Below are 18,420 nucleotides of genomic sequence, written 5' to 3'. Positions count from 1 at the left end.
ACTGAGGGCAGGACATCTGCAACATTCCTGCTACTGCCACACAGTGCACACAAATCGGCTCAAATGACAGGTGGGGCAAATCCTTCTAGGTTGCTTGTGGCTACATATGATTGATAATAGAGCAGAGGCAGATGGGATATTTTTTATTTAACTTAGGGAAGCAAACAGCATAGGCTATGTCAGCATTAAAAATTACATACTGTCTTGGAGCAACCCTAAATGTTGATGAGCTCCCTAAATCCATGCTGCTTGAAGATTAGGATGACACAAGGCCCACAGCATTCCTGTACCCTTCTGATGCAGGGAGGGAGGTGGGGTGTTCTCTGTCCATATCAAAAAACATCAAGGGCATGAGATTCTTACATGTACCTCTGAGACACTTGTGTGGGCTCCAGCTGCAGTCAGTGGAGTCTTAAAAGGGGAGTCAGTGGGGACTGGGTGTGACAGCTGTCCACTGACAGCCTTACATGGATCCTACACCTGGCCCACATAGAGCTACTGCATTGTGGCCACCCAAAATTCAGGAACAAAAGCCCTACCCAGCTTGTCAGCAGTTAGGCTGAACATTAACCTCTACCAAGGCTGCAGAACCCATTGGCACAAAGAGGGATAGTTACATATTTCTTGTACAATTGGACACTGTCTTATTTGAACACTACTGTTGGTCTGAGCTGCTCAGGACTCATTAAAGGGTAGAGAGAAAAGGTGTTAAAGATTACACGTGTGAGCTGTGAGTGAATAAGAGATGGTGAAACTAGATATTCCCTGTGGAGGCACATGGAATTTAATTTTCTTTTAAAAGGTTATTTTTTTATCTTCTAGCAACCTTCTAGTGTGACGTCTGTTGATCCAGTGTAGATAGTTATATTCTGAGTTCAGGTGCTGAATCAGGTGTGAAATCATGAAATTATGTCTGTTTGTTTTAAGCTAATGAGTGTGAATGACAAAATTACTTGTAAAAACTGAACAAAAGTGCGGCTTTGTTTGACTTCACATTTATAGGGAACATTTTCTCTAGTTCTGAAGTGTCCCCAGACTTTGTATAAATCAGCAAGCGTTGGCATTTTCTTAATGTCACTAATGACATTTTGGCCAAGAGGGTCTCAGCTGACTTTATTTACTACAGAATAACACAAGGCATGTCCTGAGGGGAATTGCTGCATCACTGGGTTTGTTTACATTACTCTTTAAGCTGTCATCCCCAGCAAGTGTAATTAGCTGCCCAGTGAAACAAGATCTTTCATTACCATCTTTCCTAATGCTTAATGTAGGAATAATTCTTTGGGATATTTGTTTTATATGGAGTAAACAAAGTATTTCTTTCTCAGTGGGGTGAATAAAGTCACCATTGTCAAATGCTGAATGATAAAAGACAGAGTTTGCCCAAAGGCACTGTTTTGGGGGGATAACTGAGGGAAACTGACATTGATCTGATGCAATGTTGCCAAGGTTATTATATAGCAAATTTAGCAAAGAACATATTATTCCAGGCCCTTACAGAATTATATCCACCAAGGGGCCAGTTAAGAAAGTAAAAATCTCTTTCCAGGAGAAACAGGACCACACTGAGCATTTGATAACAGCTGTGTTGTGACTCAAGTGATGGTGATGGATTAAGCCAAGGTTAATGTAACGTAGCTGAACGCACTGCTATTGATACAAAGAGGAGGGAGGTCTGGTGACAAGGCTACCCACGGTACTGCTCTCTGGAGAACAAGCAGAGTGTGCTTACTGTAAGAGCTGTATGCCTTAATCACAGCATCCAGCCAAGCTGATTGCTTTTGGTGTCAGTATTCAGTGCTTTGGGGATAGCAAAAGAGTATAAGGTGCTCCCACAGAGTCAGAGAGGTTTTAACAAAATACCTAAATCACTTATGAACCAGATTTGCATTATGACTTGTGGGCATAGACCACTTCAGGAATGCTGTGAACCTGTACCCAGGATATCTGGCCTCCTACTAACAGGGCAGTTCAGCCACAGCTCTGAATGTGAGCAGCATTTTAGGACAGTGTCATAGTGTTAAATATTCCACCTTAATTACTTTTTTCCAATGAATTTAAATTGCCCTCTTTTTCTGATCAGGTCAGTCTCAGCCTAACTGGAGGGGTGTGCTGCTACACAAAGATCCCTTTTGCCACATTGCACTCCTAAGATCTTGACATCTTATTTCTTCAGAGCACAGGCTGTGTTAGGGCAAGGCTGTGTTAGCCCTGATATCCCACTGGTCTCAGAATAGCACCATTAGAGGGCTCAACAAAATAAAATGTGCTAAGAGCCAAGGGATGTATAAAAAAAAGTGTCTGACATCTCAGCAAGGCTTCAGTGCATACAACCTGTGCTTTCCATGCTCCATAGAGGTTAATTTGTCTGGGAAAAATATTGTCTCAAATGACATGCTCCCCAGGAGGTTAAAATTCTCCCATCTTCAACTAGGTTACTGATTCCCTTTTCCACTATGAAAAATTGCACCAAGTTTCACTGGAGAATAAGGTAGTGGTAGAGGGGATGGAACTGCTCATCAGTGCAGGGACCATGACCTGTGATTCAGCTTCCACAGGCAGTGAATGTGGAAGAGGCAGTAAAAACTGAGGAGGGGTGTCAGATGAGCAGTAACATAAGACTCTTCCAATTGCTTGTATCCCTTCAACATTGAAACCTACACGTGGAACAGAAAAGGCGTACTAAAACAGAAAAAGCTGCAGTCAGTTTGTCCCACGTTGTCTCAGATACTTCTTACTCATCAGGGGAAAGATTCCTCACACTCTTCCCCTGCTCCAGCCTTGGGTCCATCTCTATGGTGCTTTTAACGTTTTAGTTAAGAAAGCTTAATAAAATCCAAAAAACTCTCACATGCAAAATGAGTTAGAGTTATTTTTTTAACAGTGTTTTCAAGAAAATTACTGATGATTCAAAACAGCCTCCTATGAGAGGCAGGATCTTGATTTTTGCTTTAATAAAGAAGCAAAAAATGTTTTTTTGCAAATCCTTGTCAAATAATCTTAAAACACTACACAGAGAGAAAAAAACATACACATGTACGGTCCTTTGTTTCTTGGCAGAATATCTGGAATGTGAAGGAAAAGTTTTTACAATAGAAGAACATGCTATGTGATGTCTTTCCCAAGCAATTATATCCTTTCACAGTAATGCTTTCATGAAAGATAATCTGATGAAATATCTTTGGTCAGGAGCCTATTTTTAATTAAATACCCTAAGGATAGCTCTTTTAGCTATTTAACTTTGAGCTATTTAACTCACTTGGGTTTAATGGCTGTCAGTAAACCCTGAGTAATTCACATGTTCAAAGAAGCTGGATTTATGAGTAAATCTTAACTCACTTCAGCCTGAATCTGTGGTTTGGCAGAGGGGTCATGCAGGGAGTTAAGGAGTCCCTCTCTGCTACACAGACCTCTGGAGACTGGGGAAGCACCTAGGTATCCAGTATGGGACACTTTCAGGGGGACCACTGGTCTGATGTCAGGCAGCTATTCTGATGCCTCTATGCCTAAACTCCCTGAGTTTCACCTTTTGCATACTCAGCCATGTTGGAGCTCAGACATACTGTCCAGAATTCTTTCTGCACAGTTCTAATAATTAGCATTCAAACATATCAGGGAGACCAACCAGTGATTTAGGCTGCGAACATCTCAAATACAAAGGGAGCCTGAAATTCATACATCTAGAGACACAATAAAATTGAAGGTTGTTCACAGATTAAATGCATACTTGGGTACAGCCAACAGAGACAGCTGTTTGGGCAGCAGTCTCTGCATCCTCCTTTGGAAGCTTCTGGACCTTCCAGGGGCAAGGTCCATGATCATTGGGTACACCTGGGAAGCACTGAGAAACTAGAGAGAGCCTGCTGCTGTCAGGCAAGAGCAAGGGAAGGGGAGCTACCAGGGGTGGGCTCAAGGAAGCTCTGGCAGCTTCTACTGATCATGATCAGCTGCCCTTAGCCCAGCAAGCCTGAAGCCTTTGTGGCAGCTGCCCATCCTTAGAAGGGTGAAGCACATTTAGCCAGTGCTCAGGTGAGGACTATACAGGAGCCCTGTCTTGGAGCACAGCTCCAAGGCAGCAGTTTGTGCAGCAGACCACAAGGGAGGGGGCTGCTGTTGAATTTTTAGTGTTGTGACAGTCTCAGCTCTGGTAGTGATGTGTCACAGGACAGCCTGCCTGGCAGGTGTTGGAGCAGCTGTTCCTGCCAGGGCAGTGGCCTGAGGCAGACTCAGGAAAGCAGATGAAGGCCTCCAAGCCCTGGGCTGTGGGGAGTACCTGGAGCTTCTCTCTGATGCCTGAGAGATGGCCTGCTGTCCTGCCAGATGTGTGCTATCTTGGAAGATATGCAAATCAAATGGAGGAGTTACAGGTGGGAGTGAGCAAGCTGTGCAGCATCAGAGGCCAAAAAAAGAAGATAGATTAACATTTTTATGAAAGAAAAAAAAAAAAAAGGAAAGCTTCTTCTCAGTAGTGTGAAGAACCCTAGACTGCTAGACTGCAACTGCAGTAGAGAAGCTGGCAGTGTCCACCACAACCACCACTAATATTGAGGTAAGTGTAACTGCTGGAGAATGGGAAGGATGGAAGTTCATGACTTCTATCCCTCAGGAAAAGTTGCTGCCCTAATCTAAACACTTAAAACTGGGAGATGCATTCCCTACCCTCAAAGCTGATGAGGAGTCAGGACTGGGTTGAAGGTTCAGGCAAAGAATCTGCTCCATCTGACCCTAAACTGTGCAAGACTATGGGAGTGAAATGATGAGCCATGCAAACAGGCACCTCCCTGCTGCAGGGGACAGAGGCAGCCATGTGCTGATCTGACCATCACCTAATCACCCAGAGTGGTCTGCTGCCTGCACCATGACTGGGGATGCCATGGAGGGAATGCTGAAACTCCTCCAACCCTCTGGCCACTCTCCTCTGCAGACCATTCTTCCCCTCTGCTCAGCACTGGTGAGGCAACACCTGGCACACTGTTGGTTTGAGTGCCTCAGTGTAAGAGGGATGAGACATCAGTGCACTGGAGAAAATCCATATAAGGTCCAGATACAAAGATGATGGGCTAGAGCATCTCTTAGGAAAGGCTGAGTGAGCTGGGACTCTTTAGCCTGGAGGGGAGAAGGCTCATGGTTGAACTTCTCAATATGTGTCTACAAATACCTGGAGGAAGGTTGTCAAGAAGAAGAAGTGAGATATTTTACAATGGTGCCTGGTGAGAGAGTCAGAGCAAAGCATAGAAACAAACACAGTATGTTTCCTCTGAAGATCAGAAAACACATTTTAACTGTGAGGGTGGCTGAGTGCTGGCAGAGGTTCCCCAAAGAGGTGGTAGAGTTCCTGGGGATATTCAAAAGCTGCCTGGAAATAGTCCTGGCCAGTTGGCTCTAGCTGATCCTGTCTTGATAGGGGTGGGGAAAAGTTGGATGAAATTATCCTCAGAGGTCCCTTTCAACCTCAGCCCTTCTGTGATTCTCCCTGTTATTGCCACCGGGCTTTCTGATGGCAACAATAGAAATGTCTAAATATTACTTGTGATATTTCACTTTTTGATTTCACTTCAAGTTTTTCACTGCATCAGAAAAGTAAATTTGCAGAGTGGTACCTTGAGACAATAATGAGACTGTGCTCATTACAGATGGAGCTGTCTGAACCCATTATTTGTAGAGAAGAGCGTGTCTGAAAAACAGTCCTCAGAGTATTTAAAAAACCTTTGCCTGATTATGGCACAAGCTCAGAGACAAACCCAGAGGTGCAGCCTCCCATGTAACATGCCATGGATGGCCACACCACATCAGATGGGCAGCCACTCAGCAGCCCCAGCGGCCTGGCTGTGGTTAGAAGAGAGATGAACTCTATCTTACAGTCGTACGTGTGTTGATTTAATTAATTCAGCAGCTGCAAAGGAGGCTACGTTGTATGGCTAGCTGTGCACACAGTCAGCCTAAAAATAGAGGTGGCCATATTGTCAGTGGTGCAGTGAGTTTACTTTAATTTTGGGCCAACACCTGGGGCCAATATCAGCAAATGGGAGCCATGTCAGAAAAATATACTTGATCCAGAAGCAAAATTACACATTTTTATCTGGTTTATGTTTAGCTTGATATCATTATGCTCCAAAATATTTCTAAAGAGGAAAGAAATATTGCTTGAGGGATATACTGAAGCTTTCTTTTGTTAAGAGGTATTGATGAAATAACCCCCACTGTAAATAAAAGATTTATTCAGTGTCTTTGAGGAAAGTTAACTAACTTACTGGGTAATGTGCTACTCAGGTCATACAATATATTCATCTCCTTTTCAGAAATACAGATAAAACCTATCTACTAGTTACAAGCCTCCCTTTCCTGAAAGTTCCTTGAAAAAATACTGTCTGGATTAGGAGTCAAGCACTTTTTTAATCTACCAAAGCAAAGCTTGTAACACCAACACAGGCAAGGTTTGAATGCTGCTAATTAGCTAATCAGTAAATCTCCATTTCTCCCGATCTTTGATATATTAAAACAATTGACATGAAATTTCTGATTAAAAAGTACTTGTTGAAATCCTCACTTTAATCAAGCCCACTTGTTATTTACAAAGCTTGAACAAATGTTCTGATCACCACCAGTTAACGTGCTTTTATGTAAAAATAACATTAAAGATTTAATTTAGGATACTATTGAAAATATAACTAATTGATCTTAAACATTTTAAGAATTTATTTTTATTATTTGAGGTATGATATTTCTTTACCAATATTAAGAGTAATTAGGATTTAACTTATAGTGTTAAAAAACCACAGTTATTACAACCAGGCAAATCCTGAAAATGGTCATAACCACCAGACTGACAGTCAAATTGGATTGTTTGGTTGAACTGCTGCAGTATTGCCATATTGTTAATCACCAATTTCCACAGCAGCAAGTTTTCTTTCTGGTGCTGTTAATGTCTCCCTTGCTTCTTTCATAGGACTCTGGTTGTCTTTTAGGCATAATACTGTCTTGTTAAACTCTGCTTAACAGTCTATAATGGCTCTTTCAAGCATTTTTTCCTCTCCATAATTTTTGCAATGTGTTTAGGAATAGAATACAGTGCAGTGGGTTAGAAAATGCATTTATGTCCAGCTTGGGTATTAATTTGGAGTCTCAATACTTACCCTGTTTCAAACCACAGTTTCTCTTTGAAAGGCAATCCTTTGCCTAATCCATCCTTTTGAACATCTGGGAAGCTGAGGGCTCCAGTCAGGGTTTGTGTGCTCATATGTGATGAGGTGAAAGGAGGGAGTGCGGCTGTGCATTGAGACCCACAAGCAACATCTGTGAAGCTACTAAAACAGGTCAAGTCCTGTTTTCTGAGCTGAACTGACACACCACGTGCAGGCACACTGTTCTCCTCTCCCACCACCCAGAACCATGTGGCTGCATCCAGAATGACAGGAGCAGCCCCTCACTTTTACCTGTCCAATGCCTGGCAGCACTTTGGATGAGTGATGTGCTGGGAGCCGTGCAGGAGCTTTGCAGGGCTGGTGGCTGGCACTGAGTAGGGAAAATCATAGCTCCAGATGCTGTGGATACTGAGGCTGTGTGGAACTGGCAGTTTGGGAGCAGGTACAGCAGCCCAGAGCAACCAGCTGCAGAAGAAAGATCAAGCAGATTGTGTTGATGAGGTGACTTAAACTGCTTGTTAAATAATTAAGCTCCCTCAAGAAAGTACCCTTTAGTAACAGGATGAAGCATGCTAGTGTTTGGGGGTGTTTTCTGTGTTTGTTTTGATTTGTTTTTTAATAGGGTTTTAGTGTTCTATATTTGTGCCACAAATTAGGATGGCAAAATAAAACTTTCTAGGAAGTTTAACAGCCTAGATTCTTTCTGGGGAAATTTTGGCATAAAGTAAATTATACTGTAATGCGATCATAATAATAATGAGTAGGCATATTAGGCTATTTTATAGTATGCCTTGAATTTTTATTATATATTGTATATAACTCCTGCTAAAAAGGGCATTCTGTTCTGGAGAATTTAAAGTCTAAGATTCTAGTCCTGTAATTTGCAGTATATGAGTGCATTTCTTAATCTGTATGTACTGCCAATGCAGTTAGTTGCATGGGAGCAGTCAGTAACAGGCTATGGTTTTCCTAGAGCAGAAAATTGCCTGGGTGGATCCAGTGCTCTTTTTTTTTTTAATTTAGCTAATAAGACTTATTTTCTTGTAAAGTTGAAGCAGCTTTCACTTTAGGAAGTGCAGGGCAGTGTAGGGCAGCTCCCATAACTCACTGTGATTGCCAAGTGAATACTGTTGTGATGAGTCTCTGTAAATCGCAGAAGGTTTTCCTTTCCCTTAATAGGGAAAGAGTTATTTACAGCCAGCAACCACACTGAGTACAGAGAAATGAGCAACTCACCAAAAGTGCCTGTAGTTTCTGCCCTCTGACTGGACAGATAGAAGCCCCTAAAATATTGACCTTACTAGTAGTCCAAAAACTGTCATTAGCAAAAAATTATCGTAATTTAGTTGTACCAACTTTACTGCAGGATAAATGTCTAAGAGGAGTCATGCATTTTGTTTGTTCATAGTGGCTAATGCTTTTGGAGGCCCAGCACTCTGCATTCTTTCATGCTAACAGACTGGTGGCAGTAGAATTTTGTCATGTGTGATCTGATGTTTTATTTGTCAGGTTTTAAATTTGCAATTGTACTTTGCTAGACTGTCACCCCAGCTTGACACCAACTGAATGAAGCCTCCCTTGGAAAGGACAACGAGTGAGCCAGTGAGGACAGTCTCTTTCAGGGCTTTCAGTGGCAGACAAAATCAAAGTAGTCCCTGTTCAGCAGTGGTGTTTATGGCCCAGTCTCATGGTCCTTCAGTTCACTCCTTTGTTTTCCTGGCTGTGTGAAAACTGTGCAGTCAAGTCCCACAAGAATCATGAGCACTTCCTTGTGTATTTTGGGATACAGGGCACATATACACAAGAAACTTTCTTTCACAGATGTCTAGTCAAATAGTTTGACATGGAAGAATAAACTCTGTTTATTGCTGCTGTTGTAGATAGCACCAATTACAATACCCCTTGGGAATCCCCATCTTTCATCACTCAAAAGTCCACCCTGTTTACTTATTTTCTTATTCTTTTAAAAGAAATTACTTGGCAATTCTTCTTTTCTCCCCCCCAGGAAAATGTGACTTCAGTAAATGGTATTTCCACCATACTAAGTATCTCATGCAGCTATCATGTGAAAATAAAAATTACTCTGTGGGATTTTCCACTAGTTCTGAATGCACATAACTTAAAACATAAGACATGTGAGGAGAGAAAAATCAGTGTCTTTATTTCTCACAGAGTGTTTTGTTAACCTATCATGTGTTGTAAGGTTTTTGCTGTTCTAGAGGTGTGTGAGATGCAACAACACATCTTATTGACTCTTTCTTTTAACGTTGGGTATCATAAGACTTCTTCAAAACTGAATTGCTGCCAGCTAACCTAAATTAGGACTGTGCTTTGAGGAAACTGATTCCCTAGCAAGTGTGGGTGTAGCCTGTTGAGGGATGGCAGTTCTTCCTCTCTGTCCATCTGCCACCTGCCTCAACCCACAGTCTGCTTTATTTTCAGCTGGCAAGTAAGGAGTTTGAAAACTTAGATAGCAAAAAGTTAAATGTATTTTGAAATAGGTAAGCCATTAAAGTAGCAATTTAGAAAAAGCCATCACCTTGGTCATCGCAGCTTTAAAAGTGCAAAAAATTTTGTATTCCTTGTGCTATTTACAGGTGAGATAATAATTCCAGGGCATGTTTCCTTCTAACATGACCAGTGAAAAGTACACAAAGCAACATACATAGTAGCTTAAACTATGTGCATTCAAAAGAAAATAAAGTGTTAAGATGAGCATGATGAATGGTGAAACAGTTGGTTCCTCCATGGTCTTTTCATAGAAGGGTAGGTATAATACCGATCTGTTTCCTCTGAAAAATCGACTGCAATTCGCTTTGTACTACATGGTGATGTTCTATTTCAGTCTTTCTATGCATGTATATATGAACAAGGGATAAAAATATTCTTTCTTACATTGACTTTTTCCTCTCTTTCATAACTTGGAAGTTATTTGTACTGCTGAATATGTAGGAGACAAGATCTGAGTACTACTTGTACTGTGCAATATTTTGCTTTCTTCTCTGACTGGTTTTCTCATTTCCCTAAGTCAGTTCACCCAGTCCCATTTGCTACCAAAATATCTCCTTTTCAGTGTGAGATAGCCAGAGTGCCACTCTGTGTGGAGCAGCATAGGAGGAAAAGACTTTGACAGCACTTTAACTCTGTATGTCATGAATGACTCATTTGCAAAAGTGATAAGGATATTTATTGTCTCTGTTGGTGGTAAACGTTGACCAAGAACTGAAAAAGCATGTGTTTTTAACAGGCATTCATGGTGGTTTTACTCAGAGCTGGAAAGGGAGGTGTAACCCACCTGGACCTGAGGCAATGCCCCCCAGGGGAGCTCCACTCAGGTCAGACTGAATTCTGATCCCAGCTCTGCTGCCCGCCTTCATCACTGCTGTCAGCACACCCTGCTGTCTCTCTGGATTTCCTCTCCATTTGTCAAGTAATATTAATTGCAGTCATATTTTCTTTCCTGCTATGAAGATTAGAAGGGTAAAGATAAGCCTACCAATGAGTGACTTGGCTGGCATGTTGTTAAGAAACCATTTTGGTGGTTTTGTGGCAGTCTTCTTTAGCAATGCACAGTCAGGTAGTCATGTCCCTGATCTCCCATGACCCGTCCCCAAGGGCATAATCTCATTGGCTAATCCATGTTGCTGTTTCTTTGCATTTCATTTACAGTATTTTGCAGAGGAACAAGGGACCCTGTCATCGATGCCTGCACAGAGGACAGCACAACATCTTCCTTATTCCTTATTGTAACAAATCACGTGTGAAATAGAGAAAGGAGAACAGACAGTCATTGACCACAAGCATTCTGTTACCCTCTAAAGGCTGTCCATTTAAAAAAAATCCCACCCAAGAGTTTTAAAGCATTGCTTTTCCCCCCCACCCCCTCCCCTCTGGAAGTTTATTCCCTGATGCTGCCCTCAGATTTCTACAAATTTTTTTGCCACTTTCCTTTTCAACCTCACTTGGAATTTTTTTCTTTTGCAGTTAAGGGATTCTCTGACCCCCTTAAAATAAGCACAGTGGTGCTAGTTACCTGGTTAACACTGCGCTGAAGCTGAAACACAGAGCTACAAAGACACTGCGCTCTGACTACCAGCTAAAAGCAAGAATTTCCATGCATAGCTTGGAATGTTGTCACCCTTTTAGTTGGTCATGAGGTATCATGAACTCCATGATATCATCTGCCTGAGTACAAAAAAAAACATTACTGATAAAAGTTTAGTATTGAGCTAAATTGTACTTACAGGTTTCTAGCACTGGAGTTTCCACAACCTCTGACTTCAGTTTATTCTGGATCCATTTTGTTTTTGAAAGATAGTGCTCAATCTAGGCATATATCTCCTGCAGAGGCCTTAAAAATGCTCAACAGATGCAAGAAATACTTGCAGGATTACTTGTTGGTCTTGTTCACTCATCTCCAATTTGCATGGTCCTGTATTGCACAGCAGTCTGCCACAGGCTTGTGTTCAGCTCATGGTCCACTATAAACCCCAGAAACTGTTCTCCAACATTTTCTAACTATTTGGTCCTGATTTGTACTCCTGAAACTAATTACTACTGCCCAAGGGCAGTGTTTTTTACTTGTCTTGACAAAATTTCATAATTTTTTTTGCTCTCTGTTCCTCCAGTTTCTCAATTTCAAATTCTGCCTCTGGTATATTTGTGGGAAGGAGGTAAAACCAGTGATATACTGAATAGGATGACATTAACTTTACATCCTTAGGAAATCAGTAAAGATTTCAACAAGAAGAGAATTCAAGACTTGGCATTTTGCACTGACTGTCCTACATTAGCAGTAGGAGGGAAAAGCTGTGACTACAAACTTCATCTAAAAGTTGTGTCCTCCACCAAATCAGTCACAGCTGAGTCCTGCTTTTGCTCTTGGTTGCCCATGCTGCTCAAAGATCTCCTGAGAATCTTGGAACATGAGAACTTGGTGGGCTGCACACAGATGTGCTCCAGCATCTGCTGTTAGCGAGCCGTTCTTCCCATTGATTTGAACTATAAAGCCAGGTCTGCTGGAAGCTGAGGGTGCATTTCTGCTTTGCTAGATCAGGGCCTTAATCTTCAGATGAGGTGTGCACACAGGAATACAGGTAAGATGAACTGCAACCAGATTTTCCTACCTTCTAGTAAGAACAAACCAAGCATTTCTTGTTTTCACACCTGAGCTGACAGGACACACTAATATGTTAAAAAAGCTCACTATTGGTACTTGAACAGGAACACATGCTTTCCATAAATGCACTCATGGTAAATTTGCACAATAAGGAGGATGTACTTTTTAGCCTTGCTTTTAGCAGAAACATTGTGTCATTTACAGATATAATTGTATCTTTGATAAGGATTCCAGTATTTAGCAGCAGCTATTTTTGCCTGTTTGTTTGGAAGCCTCTAATGACTTAGTCCAGTTGAGCTCATTTCATAGCTTCCCCTATCTGTGGGCCATCTGTTATCCACTCACTTTTTTTCTTTCCCTGATTGGTTTCACACAAGCCCTTTAGTTCATTTCAATTAGGGTAGTTTGTAGAAGATCATACTATAATCTGCAGTTGTGTCATGTGTATGTTGTCCCTCTCCCACCCTGCTCATCCCCCTACAATTAGATGAAAAACATTCCATGATGAAGAATGCTGTTGAATTTACCAGGCTTGGTGGAAAAAGACTCTGTGGGGATTTTCTCCAAAGCTGGAGGATTTCTGCAGGTAAGCTTGTAAAACCTGCAGAAGAGGGTAATGAAAAAAAATCTAAAAATAGAAAAAAGGAATAGAAAAAAAAGCTAAAAATTTTGACTCTCTCTTTAATCATACTGTTGACCTTTTATGTATATCTGTGCATATATTCACGCATATAAATATGTATATATAAACACTGTTGACCTTTCAAATTTATACATAAATAATATATAATTTATAAATATACATTATAGATGTGTGTGTAATATAAAAATATCTATCTCACTTCCTTGGGGAATTTTTCTTTAATTTAAAAATTTTTGGCTACCAATTCATACAGATCATGATTGAGGCTGGAGAAATATAAGGGGAATGAAGAGATATTAGAAAATTCTTAGAAGCCTCTTGAAATATATCTCCAGACAGATGAACTTGAAGGCCTCTTTTGCTTCTGGAAATTGTGTTGTGGTTGATTTTTTTAAATGTAATTTCAGACTCTGGGCAAGAGTTATAGAATGGTGGAATGGGGAATTGCTGCTGTGGGGATGATTTTGGAAGCAATAGTTCAGAAGCAGAAGGGCAATGTCAGGTGGGAGGAGCCCTGTCTCGCTTCCCCTGCCATTTTTGTCATAATGAAGAGAATCCTGTGCAATCCCCTGGGTTTCAAACAATTCTCATTTCAGATTGAGATGGGCAAACATCGAGGAATAGCTGACAAATTCTAATATCATCTGTGTTTTTGCAAGAGAGTTGCAAAAGGCCTCACCATTGGGAAGCATAGGAGCAATCTTAACATCTCTTAATTTGAGACGTTACCTTTCAAAGCGCAAAGTCCTCCCACTGGCTGCAGGAAACAGGGGTTTTGCAGAACTGCTCATGGCACGTTATTGCTGTTATTGCTGTGGGCTTTGAGTGCAATAGCTCTGCCTGTCTTGTGGCGCCTTCAGTCTGAGCTTGGCACAAGCCTCTCCAGTTGAAATTTTCTTGTATCTTTATTTTGTAGCCCCAGGGAGGAAAAATGCAGGTAAAATGTCAGCCTGGAAGCCTTTCCACTTTGGCTGGGAGCAGAGCACTGCACAGCTTGGGTTGGCAGGGGGCTCGGAGAGTTGCTTTGCCTCCCCTGCCCACACTCTTGCAGATGGATCACAGGTGCCAGCCTGCAGCCCTGGCCTCTGCTGTCCTTGTCTGCTCCTGGAGCCGATGCGAGCCCCCGGGACAGTGGAAAATGAGAGAGAACTGAGCTGCCGATGGGGGAGGGAAGGTTCACGGGATTCCTCGTGGGGTTGGTAAAGAAAGCCCCCAAATAAAACTGGGAAAAGGCAGCGTGGAGGATGTGCTCCAGGTTTATAACGGGAGGAGTGAGGGCTTCCCCTGGTGATGTAAAGACACCAGCCTGCTCTAGGACACAAGGAAAGGCTTCGTGCAGCCGTTCCATTACTGAAATATCACAGCGTCCGTGCTGCTGTGCCATCCCCGGCAGCGGGGCGGAAGATTCCCAACCTCTACATGCAGCAGGCGTGGATGCGACAAGGAAGAGCCAGGGTCGCAAGGCAAAGCTGTGGGCTGTGTTTTTCTGGGGACAGGGAGCCCCTTCGTGTTCCCGGTGCCTCCCGGTGTACGGGACTCCGCTGCTTTCCATAGCACCACCTGGTGTCGGGCCGCGGCAGGGAAGAGCTCCCGAAGCTGCTCCTACGCCAAAACCTCCGCTGCCCTGCTCTCTGCGCTTAACAAAACGGCTTCCTCGGGAAGGGCTCCCGGGGTGCCCGGTGAGTACCACCGCCTCCTGCCTGCGGTGGTTCTGCCAGGAGCTGCGTTGGTACCCGACACCTTTAACTTAGCAGCTGCCGTGTTCTAGAGTGGATTTCTAAGAAAGGATCGATTGGGATTTGGGTCTTTTATGCCAAGTGTCACTTACTGGGATAAACTGTCGATGGCCTTCTCATTTATCAGCGTGACCAGGCTGTGAGCAGTGATAAACCCCAGGTGCCACCCGGAGCATGCTGCTGCACCGCCGGCTCCTGTGGTAAAACAATGCACCTTTGCGGCCAATCAGGCTCGCTTTCTATGGGCAAGAGCAGTCACAGCTGAAGGCTTTTATTAGTAACTGTGTGTTTACAACTTGCTGCCCTGCTGCCCCTGCGGATCCCAGGCTGAGGAGACAGGAGGTAGTCAGGGAGCTCTTTGAATCCCACCCTGCAGCTCCTGCCAGGGCAATTGCACCTGAGCAACCCCATGAGGAGCCAGGGGGAAACCTAGATATCAGGGAATGGGATCTTCAGCTCTGGGGTACATGTCTGCGACCAGAAAATAAAGCCTGGTTTAGAGAATGTTGTTTTTATCATTGGTACACAGTAGTAGTTGGGATTTTTTTTACAATACTGAGTGAGAAACTTTCAGAGCAGAGATGATGCTACCATACCCTGCACTAGTATCTGATTCTAAATCAGTGTTTCTACCCAACTTGTCATCTGGATCCCTGTGCAGCCACCTACAGACAGGGAAAGGCAAACTGAGCTGAGGTATTCTAACTTTCCTGGCTGCATCTCCATTCCTGTAAGGTGTGTAAATAGCCTTCCCCTCTCTCTTTAGCAGGACAGGTTTAGGGTGGGAGGTGTGGCTTGCAGAACAGCCTCAAATCCCCCATGGTTGCCCCCCAGAGGCAGCCATGAAGATCTTCAGATGGAGACCTTTCAGCTGTAGACTCCTGCTTACCCTGTTTCTAATCATGGCTGTACCCATTAAGAGTCTGCTGCCGGAGCCAGGAATAGACCAGAGTAATCCTGGTGCCCAGCATCCTTACAGAGAGTTTTGTAATTCACAGCCATGTGTGTGTCATCTTCACTCAGCTCATTCTGCCAGGCTTTGCCTTGTGCAATACATACAGGTACGATCTGCTGCCCACCCACCAGGCAGTGTTCTCCACGTGTGCTGGAGGTGTGAGAGGCATCAGCACCACCTGCGGGCTCTGCTACAGATAGAGCTTTTCCTACACTGCAGTTCGCAGTTTAAACCATGTAGTTTTAAACCAGCTCTTTTTACACAGCTTATGACTCTGTGTGTGTATCAGGTGGACTCTGGATTGATTATTGACATGCTTTGGCTTTGCTAACAGCTTTTTGCTGATAGGAGTGGGGCTGTTTGCCTCCTGTGTAAGATACGTCCTATTAGTGCTTCTATACTTCTGCTCTGGTGGGTAAGAGATAGATCTGAGGCGAGGCACTTCACTGCACAGCAGTTTGACAGGCACAGAGACCAACACATGCAAAGCTCTGCCTGAAAGTCTGGAAACTGGAATAAATAAGTGCTCAAAGAAAATAACCTAATTCTTCATGCACACTTGCAGGGAAGTATGTGCCAGGCTGCTGTGTGCACTGGGATGGAAGATGCACCTGGAGAAGTGGGTGAGGGTGGGTGCTTTTCCTTTGCACTGCAGCCAGGCTGCTCTTTGCCTCGCAAGGCTGAACTTGTGACAGACAAAGTGTAGGCTGGGGACAGACAGCAGGACTGATCAGATCTGCAGACACACTGGTAAGCAAAATGGTTTTCAGTAAAGGTTTCGGGTATCAGTGAAGAGAGTCAGAAAGACCTGGGATTGTGCAGCTTCTGACATGGGTGGGGATGCTTGCAAAACCACAGGTCTGACTGAGGAGGAAATGGGGGAAAGCCTGCAAAGAAGTAACAGGATGGAAGGAAGCCTCCACCAAGGAACAGCAGGATGTGGAAACCACAGTGTCTGTGGTGAGTACAGTACTTTAACTGCAAAACTATAATGACTTGTGTGTGTGCAGAGATTAGAGAAACTGGCCAAGGGGTAGAATTTGACATTGTAATTGAGACATTCACAAGTGCTGGAGCACTGCTTCTGATCACAAGCAAGCAGCACTTCTGCTTTGTGTCTCAGATGAGAGGTTGAGCTCCCAAATATGATGATGCTGGGATATCCAGAGTTGTGCTGATGAAACGCTATCACCGATGAGCTCAGCAAATATGCTGATCTTGAATTATGAGTCCTGTATGAGTCCTGTAAGAGCTAAAGCCACTGTGTTTTCTCCCCATTGGCAATTACTGAGCAGGATCTGTTTCTCCCTTGCACTTGCTTTCTCCTCCCTGCCCCCATGAGCTTGGGAAGCTGCAGTGTGTGACCATTTGAGCATATGCCAATCTCTTCAAAGATTCTCTGTAATCCCCTACACTAATCCTCCTGGAAGAGGAGGGATGCTTGTGGGCAGCCCTTGCAGATCCACACCCAGAATATTAAGCTTGTTATAACACCTGGCCTGTCCTTGCATCTGCTGACTCGTTTCCAAGGAAATTGTTGTGCGTAAGTTCCTCCTTTGAAATGCTGCTTCAGGTAAAAGTAATATTGTTTCACGTATGAGAAGAAATGGCAGCATCCAGGGACAGCTATCATTATTCACTGCACTAACAGTGCTGAACATGAGAGGCCACATTTTTGAAGTGACCTCTAAGGCTGCACAAGCCTGCAGTTACAGCAAAAGAGGTCGTTCGATCCATGTTTTCAAACACTGAGCATCAGCCTCATGCCAAGGATTCACCTTAAGGGGTACACTGGGGGCCCAACAGAGGAGATGAAGTTCCCCAGACCAGTGCAAAATGAGGTATATTTAAGACATGCCCACATGATAAATGCAAGGGAAACTTTAGCACCAGCTGAAACATGCAGTTGGCACAGGACTTCCGTGTTGCTCTAAAACTTCCCAAGTAGTGCAAGTGCTGTGAGCGTGGCAAGGTCTGTGCTGTTTCAGCTCCCTTGTGTGGCATTTCAAGCAGGCATCAATTAGAAATCAATAGCATGCTTTTAAAAGAAAAGCACAGGCTCTTCTGCGCTTCCTGGCAAAGAACACAAGGAGCCCTGTGCTGGAAGGGTCTCCACATGTGTGGCAAGCAGGGCACTGGCACAGCTAAGAACAAGCAGGGGCCGAGTCACCTGCCAGAAATTGCCACTTTCCACAGTCATGGCCACATTTCAGTTTAGTCGTTTTCCTTCTCAGCAGTATTTGTGACAAAAAGTATGGAAAAGGCTTTCATTCTTCACAGATTATGTTTAATCACAACAGGTGTTAATGAAAAATAAATAAATAAATAATGATGCCCACCAGACCATTAACAACCAAGGAGGAAAAGGCAAGGGAGAAACCTTGGCTCCAAGCAGGTAGCAGGTACTAGCTTGTTGGAAAGCTTACAGCAAGGGAAGGGCAGAGAAGGGAGCAGGCAAAGAATCAAGAGTTGCAGGGCAGAAACTGTGAAGGGCTTAAAAAGAAAAAGCCATGAAGGCTTCAAAATACACGTTAAAACTTGAGTGGGCAAGAGGGCATTGGATTTACTTCTGGTTGTTTAACAGTGAACTCCCAGCTCCATCAAGTGAGAACACCATGCTATATCTTTAAAGATGAGAATGATACCAGCCTGATTAAACTGATCTAAATCTGATGAATCCATGAGAGATCACAGAGAGATACAAAGAGAAGAATCAATAAGGCATTAATAGATGCTAGAGTTGCTGCCTGTAAATCAATTTGGAATTGTCCGGTGCACTGCAGTTCATAAAATACACCACAGGCTGTAATTGTGAACTGGACTAA

Source organism: Fringilla coelebs, assembly GCF_963513975.1.
Source record: "Fringilla coelebs genome assembly, chromosome: 1".
In the NCBI taxonomy this organism is placed as follows: Eukaryota; Metazoa; Chordata; class Aves; order Passeriformes; family Fringillidae; genus Fringilla; species Fringilla coelebs.
Note: the sequence above shows the minus strand (reverse complement) of the source record.